The following is a 9,635-nucleotide window of genomic DNA, read 5'->3' on the forward strand; positions in this document are numbered from 1 at the left end:
GAGCACGGACGGCTCTTGCAGAGGACCCAGGTTTGATTCCCAGAATCCACATGCTGGTTATGAACCTTCCTTAACTCCAGTTCCAGGGGAATCTGAAGCCCTCTTCTGACCTCTGAGGCACTGCACAACACGGGTGCACTTACATACATGCAGGCAACAAACTCATACACATAAATTTAAAAAAAAAAATTTAAAAATTGATCCAAAGTTTCCTATAAACAGTCTAGTTACTGAGCTTTCCATATTTTACATTATCAAAATTATAGTTTGTAAATATAATTTTTAAATAAACAGAAATTAAAGAAACAAAAATTCCAATGTTCTTTCAGTACTTAAATGAAGATTTTGTACAGAAACTATACAAGATGATCATAGATTAATGTGGCTGTTGATGTTGATATTAATGTTGTTATTATTGCTTTATTTGGTTTGGTTTTAGAGCCTCAAGACAGAGAAATATAAAAACCAGCAGGAATTTGTGAATGAATTATAAAAAACAGGAATGAATTATAAAAAATTTCTCAATTCCTTGAAATATGACATTTAATAGACAAAATAATGATGTCAATCATTAAAACATTCCAAAATGTAGAAATACTATGGTATACTAGGAAGACTTGAAAAAACTATCATGTCCATCAATAATGATATAACACACCAGTTTGTTAATTTAAAATTGTCTCTAATAACATGCATGGCTACATAGGTTCCAGAGGTTGTAACCAAACCAAAGGGGATTTGGGGAGACAAATTTAACTTGATAGGCTAAATAAATATATACACAGAGTATATGAAATTGGGAATGGAGAAATAAATTGGTGCAGGTAGGGGAGGGGGGTCTCAGTATTATCAAAATATTTTGTATTACATGTGCAAGAATTGAACACAAAACAAGTATTATTCACATTTTATATTCATTGTATATGAGATAACCACATATTGATGATGAAATTTAACTTGATAGGCTAAATAAATATATACACAGAGTATATGAAATTGGGAATGGAGAAATAAATTGGTGCAGGTAGGGGAGGGGGGTCTCAGTATTATCAAAATATTTTGTATTACATGTGCAAGAATTGAACACAAAACAAGTATTATTCACATTTTATATTCATTGTATATGAGATAACCACATATTGATGATGAATGATGAATCAATGAAATATTTTGTTAATATGAAAATATTCACTGCATTCTAAAATCTATTTTTAAATTTTTGTTATAATGCATGGTCTAAGAAACTGCATCAGACTTCTTAACGACATTTTAAAAAATCTTTCAGGATTAGTACCTTGTAATAAAATTCTATTCTAAAATGAACTTTCTAAATGCTTATAAATATGAATTGCAAAACTTGAGAATGATGTCACAAACTGAAAAGCCATGAGATCATAAGTTTAACTCATTTCATCATTGTTTATTAAGATATTCTTGTATAAATCCTTTAAGAACATATATTCTTTCATAGAGAAATAATTTTCTTGGTATAATATTGTATTAACTATAAAATATGTTACATAAGATCCCTGTAAAGATGATCATTTTAATGCTAGGGTTTCAAATAGATACACTCATGCAGTTACACAATAAAAATAAATCTGACAAGGTAGATTACTAAAATAATGAGTTTTCTCAGAAAATGTTATTTTAACTTTTGAAGATTAACGTGTTGGGTAAAACATATCTATGTAATTGTGGGGATGATTTGATCAAAACACAATATATGTATGTTTGAAATTCTTAAAGATAAAAAGATTATTAAGTCTAAAAATTCATTAATGATGTTTAAGTTATAGAATTAAATGCAAAAAATTAAAATAGTAAATACAACTTACAAACATGTGTTTCTCAAAGATGAAATATAATCTGATGTCAAAATATCTTTAAATATTTAATTTCCTTCATAATTCGGTAGTGATATTTAAAATACACTGGGAAAATATATTTATTAAACATATTTTAAAACAAAATAACATACCATATTAAATATTGTTAAATATTCTAAAAAATAGTTTTATTCACTTGATTAGATTATAAATTCAAGGAATATACACGCATGTTAGTTTAATGCTGTATACTAGGATAGATAAATCCTCAAAACTTTTACTGTAGCAGTTATAGGTTTTATAAGCTTATGTGAAATTTTGCTCATATATGCCAGGCCATAGTGTTAGTGACCATCAAGACCATGTTTCAGTGGTGAGAAGTGGGGAAATACTCTCACAATGTAAATATTTTCATGTAAAAATATAAATGCAGACACTTAGGCTAGTGTCAGGGCAGAACAGCTTTTGATAAGGAAAGGCTAGTTTAACTGAACAATCATTATTTTTTAACATCTACTAAGTAAATAAAGTTATAATGTGTACCTCTTTCTTCTTAACATATTTAATAGCCAAGAAATGAAGGCAGCCATTCTTAGTAATTGGTTGATATTTACCTCCATATTAAGAAGCATTTTTACTTTTTATGCTTTACATTTTTTTAGAATTTCATACAGGTGTACACTTATTCTTTTCAGTTTGAATAGATGAATCTCTGTAATAGTCTTCATTTGTTGCAAAAAGAAACTTCTTGGACGATGGGTGAGAACTACACTTATCTATGGTCATAAAGATAAGTATTTAGAACACAACTGGAAGTGGAAGCCATATCGATAAGGGAAAATGGCAATAGTAGACTCTTCTCTAGAGTCTATGATCTCTACAGCCATGGGTAGTTGGCTAGGTTTATAGTACCAGGCACAAATGTCTCCCTATTGAGAGGAACTTAAAGTCCAATTAGACAGCTGTTGGTTTCCCACAAACATTAGTGCCACTATTGTACCATTGAGAATAGTTTGCAGGGCCGGTCATTGTTGTGGACTTCAGACTTCACAGGTGAGTAGGACTCTTGATTACTTTTGCCTTTTGTCTACCCACTTTACAGCCACCCAACTTCTGACAAAGGTGCAGAAGTCCAAAACATGCATTGGAGAAATAAAAGCATGTTAAACAAATATTGCTGGTCAAACTGGATAGCTAAATATAGAGGAATGAAACTAGATATTTTTTCTCTCACACAGCACAAAACTCAACTTCCAATGAATCAAGGATCTCAACATATGACCTAATATCTTGAGTCTGATAGAGGAGGCCAGGGAGTACACTGGAGACTGTAGGCACATGATGAGGAAAGTATAGTTTAACAAATATACACACTCACTAACTTTCTGAACATGACACAGATAGCACAAGCATTAAAATAAAAAAAACTGGAAATACAGATCATGAACTAAAAATCTTTGATACAACAAATGACACCATCATTTGAAATAAAAGAGAACTGACAGATTGTGAAAAACATCTTTACTAGCTGTGTATCTAAAAGAGGGTTGGTGTCTACATTATGCAAAGAACTAAAAACCTTATCATTATAAAAAAATCAGGACAAGTAACTAAACAGAGAGTTCTCAAATGGTTAAATGTAAATGGTTAACAAATACACTTTAAAATTTCAAACATCTTTATCAGTGAAATGCAGCTACTTTTCATCTTACTCAACTCAGAATGACTAAATATAAAAATCAAACCATGGACATCTAAAAGAGTAAGATAGTTAGAACCTGCCTACCCTGTCCCCATCAGACCTCCTTGGGCTGGGGCTCATTCCTCTGCCAATGCTGTACAGCATCAGACTAGTCTGGTGAATTAGGCAGATCATACCCCCCAGGTCACCAAAACTCTGCTTTAGGACCAGCACCGTATGTGCTTCTCCAGGAATCAGATTTACTCTGCTGAGCTAGTTAGAATCAGCCTATTTTGTTTCTACTGGACCACTTTGGGCCTAAGAAACTTCAGCCTGTTGAAGAGCTCCCACTGAGCTGATTTGGAACCATCCAGTTCTTCACTAAGAAATAAAATGAGAAAATCTGAAGTACCAACTAAATATTCATATCTGTCCAGAGAATAACCAAGCTACATCAACAAGAAAAACATAATCAAAATTCACCTAAAAAAAGCAGGCTACAATTTCATATCAGGCGTATAACGAACAAAAGAGAGCCATATGCCCAGGTCACAATGCAAAAACACAAGTGAAATGAAAAGCCAAGAAAATGTGTCCCCACAAAACCTCGCCAGTCCTATTGAAACATTCTACAATGAAAACCCAGAGGAAACACAGGACACAGATTTTAAAGAACAATCATAAACATGAGCTAAGAATTCAATGACTTTAAAGAAATCACAGACAAAAACAAAAATAACTCAAAGAGGAAAAAAATGAATTCCATATTGAAGCTCAAGAAAATAAAAATATGTGGCTGAATGAAATGGCAAGGATAATTCAGGATTTGAAAAAATGAATTCACAAGAGATAGAAATATTGAAGAAAACTCAGGCTGAAATGAAGATGAAATTGAAAAACTCAATAAGCCAATTTGAGATGACAGCAGAAAGTCTTACTAGCAGAATGAATCAAATAGGAAAAGAGAACACCAAGACTGTATGGTAAAGCTGAAGAAATGGATAGCTCAAGCTAAGAATATGAAAAAGGGCTTTTTTTAAAACACAGGAATTATTCCACCTGGCAATGACATGGAGTTTAATCCCTATTGGCGGTCTTTCATACTACTTGAAGGCCCTATACATGCTACTGGGGGGAAAAGTCATCAATAATCTTAGCCATCTGATTACTTTGAGTGCTATAATAATGATTGTTCTGGTAAAATATGTCCAATAGTTCAATGGTGGCATGGATGTCATAGGAGTCACCAATGAATTTCTGGTTAGATTTGAAGCCAGTTTCACAAGAGGGAACTCATGTCTGGTAATATTAACCAAGTCAAAGATCCATGACGAGCTATGTCATAGGCCCTAATGGAAAGCCTAATGCTATTATTCTGCTAGATAGATGTAATATTAAACTGCCCCCTAAATTCTTATTTTTATATCCATAGATTAGCGCATCTCTCAAGCCTTATCAGCAAAGCTTCCTTTTGCTGTAGAAGGTGATTAATACAGTGACTCCAATTGGAAAATGTGCAGAGAATAGAAAACTGTGATGTGTTCAGCTCTAAATGGGACAAATATATCACACTCCCTACTCCCAAAGTTCAGGGATCATCATGGAAGAGGGGCTGGAAAGACCGTAAGCACCAGAAGTAGCAGATGTCTGTAAAACATCAGTATTTGTCAAGCATGACAGCACCATGACACCCATCAAATCAGAGTTATGTGACTGCATTAACAAGATCAAGCCAGCAAAACTCCAAGCATGATGGGGTACGTGGGTCATGAAACCCCGGCTAAGCTGAATATCTATTGGCAATTTATGGCTTCTAGGGGGGGAAAGTCAATTTATTTCAGGGATATGACAACTTGGAGGCTCCAGTAGATGGTCTTATACTCATGAATATACAGAAAGCACTGCATGGATTCAGTGGGCTTAATAAAAAAGAAATCCAATAAATCTGAAAGGAAAAAAGTGCTAGATGGAATAGGGGAGGAATTACAGGAAAGAGAATGGGGTGAATTTATTAAGAAAAACACTTTATGTATTATATATGAATTTCTCAAACAATAAAATTATAACAATATTTTAAAGTATTTACTACATATACATATATTTTATATTATGTATTTTAATTAAGCTCCATTAGAGAAAAGATTATGAATTTGAGGTGAAATGGAATGGTGTGCTAGGTAGCTTTAGTTGTCAACTTGATGCACCTGGGTTGAGGGAGCCTCAATTTGGGAAATGCTTCCATTGGACTGGCCTGTGCCCATGTCTGTGGGATGTTTTCTTGATTGTTGAGAGATGTAGGAAGGCTCAGTCCACTGTGGGCAGTTCTATGCCTGGCAGTTTGTATTGTATTGTATAAGAAAGCAGGCTGAGAAGGGAAAGGGAAGCAAGCTAGTAAGCAGCATTCCTCCGTGACCTGTGTTTCAACGCTTGTTTCCAGACTCCTGCCCTGAGTTCCCACCTTTGGCTCCTTCAGTGATTAACCCAGAAGATGTAAGCCAAATAAATTCTTTCCTCCCCAAGTTGGTACTCGTCAGTAAAGAAGTAAAGAAGTAAAGAAGTAAAGAAGCAGTAAAGAAGCTAACCAAATCAAATGCACATAGAAAGAACTTCTGTGAAGGAGGGAGATGGAGGTAAATTATTTAAAATTATATCATGTATAAAATTCTAAAAATAATTACAAATTTTATTTTAATTCTTTATTTATTATTTTTACTTTATGTGTACATGTGTATTGTCTGCATATAGGTAAGTCCACCTGTGTCGTACAATGCCCGTGGAGGTCAGTAAAGGTGGTTGGATCCCCTGGAATTGGAGTTACAGACAGTTGTTAGCTGCCATGTGGGTGCTGGGATTCAAACTCAGGTCTTCTGCAAGAACAACCAGTTTTCTTAACCACTGAACCAACTCTCTAGCCCCCCAAATTTTATTTTAAAACATTTTGAAATGATTTATTTCTGAAAGCATCAGTTTATTATAAAAGTAATTTAATATGATTCTGAATGTTTAAAAACAATATTCAAGCACTTCGTAATGGCATATACCATTAATCCTAGTACTTAGGAAGCAGAGGCAGGCAAGTATCTCTAAGATGGAGACATGCTGGTCTGCACACTGAGTTTCAGACCAGCTGGGGCTACAGGAAGACCCTGTCTCAAAAAAAAAAAAAAAAAAGTAAAGAAAAAACAAAAATATTCATACTTTAATGTGATGGTAATCCCTGATTCATTGATCACTCTGCACATATTTTAATTATAGTTATTTCATACATAAAATATGTGTAATTATAGTTTTTTATAACCACAATATATACATAACTACAGATAAGTGATAAGTATACACATCATTGTTGAGTAAGGTTCTGATGTGTGACCCTTTTGCTTGAAAATCATTTGTTCACTTTAAAATTAATTGGCCTAAATTATATTATTGTCTTTAAAGAATCAACTTGAAATATTACTCCAAATTGTATAATCACTAATGTAGTATTTTACTGTTAATGTTAAATTGATTTGAGTGACTAGAATAATACATCGTGGCTCTCAATGCTTAGTGGGTAGACTCTACAGACATTTACTTATGAGTGAAAATTTAACAATATATTTCCTAGCATTTTTAGAATTGATTTTCTGTTCATTAATTTCATATGCATATCATGATATGGTAGCAACACATTAGTTCAAACTGTCAACAGTGATGAAGCAAACATACTGTGTTTTATAATTCACCTTTAGAAACATATAGGCTATTGTCCTCGTTTTATAGATATGCAAACAAGCTCAGAATTCAACTCTTTCCAGAGATCACAGAGATGGTAAGAAGAATTGGTGAGATCTAAAATTTCACAATGAAAATAAAGTTTATCAAGCTAGTTTATATTTCTGATTAAATTATAAAATGGCTTATAAATGTACAATGCAACATTCAGGCAGTGTTACCTGGAATATAAAAAGGATCATGCCTAAGAATTTTTTCAAGATATCAGTGATAAAGATTTAATGATCATTTTCAGAAATATAACAATATTCAGGGTGCTTTATATTTGTCATATATCCTGCTTTCTGAATAAATTTATGAGTTGTTTATTATTCTCATGTTATAGATGAGATAGAAAAAGCTAAGAATTTAATTATCCCACCCATTGTAAACTATAGCAATATATATAGTTCAGTTTCATCTCCAACTGAGTCCATAACAGAAAGATATGAGAACAAAGCAGTCTAGCCTCACCTTAAACATACTTTTCTCTGTGAGAGTACATAAGATCCAGACATACAGCCTAGGATTAATTTCAGAGACACTGAGCTAAAGTCTGAAAGAAGACTGTGTATTAAAATGGAAAACCTGAGATAATGCTTTAATTTCTTTACTTTTATCTCATTTTGCTTAATTATATTGTAGTGGAAACCATTCTTCAAAATGATTAAAAATATAAAATACAAGTTACAGAAAAATGTGATCGAGGAAAATATTCAGTTGAACAAAGAATTTAAGCAAACTACTTTTAGAAAAGAACTGGAACATAACTATAAAACATTTTAAGAATCATAAACTTGGAGGAAGAAGAGTGATTGAAAACTACGACATCAGTCATCTTGACAAAAATTGACTTCTCAGCTCTGTGGAACAAAAACTGAAAGAGCAGAAACTCTGCTTTACATCCTTCCTATAGTCTCTCATTTTGTTTACTTTGATAGTTTTAAGGACTTTTTAATTTTATTTTTAGGTGTATGAGTGCTACATTGCATGTATGTAAGTGAACCTGCATGGTGCAGTGCCCATGGAGGACAGAAGAAAGCATCTGATCTCCTGGAAGTGGAGTGACAGATTGTTGCTAGCTGTAGTGTGGGTCCTGGAATTTGAACTGGGGTCCTCTGCAAGAGTATCCAGGGCTATTAACCTCTGAGTCATCCCTCCAGTCCTGAGTTCATGACTATTTCAAGTGTTACATTCTCTCAAACTATTCTCTCTCTGTCTGTCTCTCTCTCTCTCCCTCTCTCTCTCTCTTCTCTCTCTCTCTCTCTCACACACACACACACATACACACACACATGCAGATTATATAAATGTGTATATCTCATGCATATATACATATGGAAAGAGAAAAATCAAAATGTCTCATGTGTATCAGACAATCAGTTTGTCATACCACCACCCTGTATGGGGTGGAGAGATGCCTCAGCAGTTAAGAGCATTGACTGCTCTTTCAGAGAAACCAGGTTCAGATTCCAACACCCTCAAGGCTGCTAAAAGTCATGCTTAACTCCAGTTGTAGGAGATATGATGCCCTCTTCTGAACTCTGTGGGTAATAAACTACAAAGGTACACATATACAAGCAGGCAATACATTCATACCTATAAAATTATATATATCCTATGGTAGGTCCATTTTTAGTTTTTTTGAGTTCTCCACACTATTTTCAATAGAGGTTGCATGAGTTTGCAATCCCACCAGCAGAGAATAAGTGTTCCCCTTCCTCCACATCCTCACCAGCATTTGGTATCATTAGTTCTCTTGATCCTAGCCAGTCTGATTGGGGTAAGTTGTTGAACACTTTTTGAGATGTTTCTTAGCCATCTTCATTTCTTCCTTTCAGAACTCTCTGTTTAGATCTTTAGCCCATCTTTTAATTGGATCATTTGATTTCTCGATTCTTTGTGTTTTGAGTTCTTTATATATTCTGGATGTTAAGCCACTGTCAGATGTGGCACTTTTGAAGTTTTTTTTTCCCATTCTGTGGGTTTTCTCTTCACTTTTTTGATTGTTTCTATTGCTGTACAGAAGCTTTTTAATTTAATGAGGTCCCACTTATTGGTTGCTGTTCTTAATTCCTGAGCAACTTCTGTCCGATTTAGAAAATCCTTTCCTATACCTATATCCTGTAAGTTACTGCCAATATTTTCTTCTAATAGTTTCAGGGTTTCCAGTTTCACACTGAGGTCTTTGATCCATTTGGAGTTTACTTTTGTGACAAGCAAAAGATAAGGATCTAGTTTCATTTTTCTACAGGTGGAGATCCAGTTTTGCCAGCACCATTTGTTGAAGATGCTGTCTTTCCTCCATTGTGTGTTCTTGGCACATTTGTCAAATATCAGGTGGCTGAAACTGTATGTACTTGGATTTGGAT

The sequence above is a fragment of the Nannospalax galili genome, unplaced genomic scaffold (assembly GCF_000622305.1).
Source record: "Nannospalax galili isolate Female #2095 unplaced genomic scaffold, S.galili_v1.0 scaffold140, whole genome shotgun sequence".
In the NCBI taxonomy this organism is placed as follows: Eukaryota; Metazoa; Chordata; class Mammalia; order Rodentia; family Spalacidae; genus Nannospalax; species Nannospalax galili.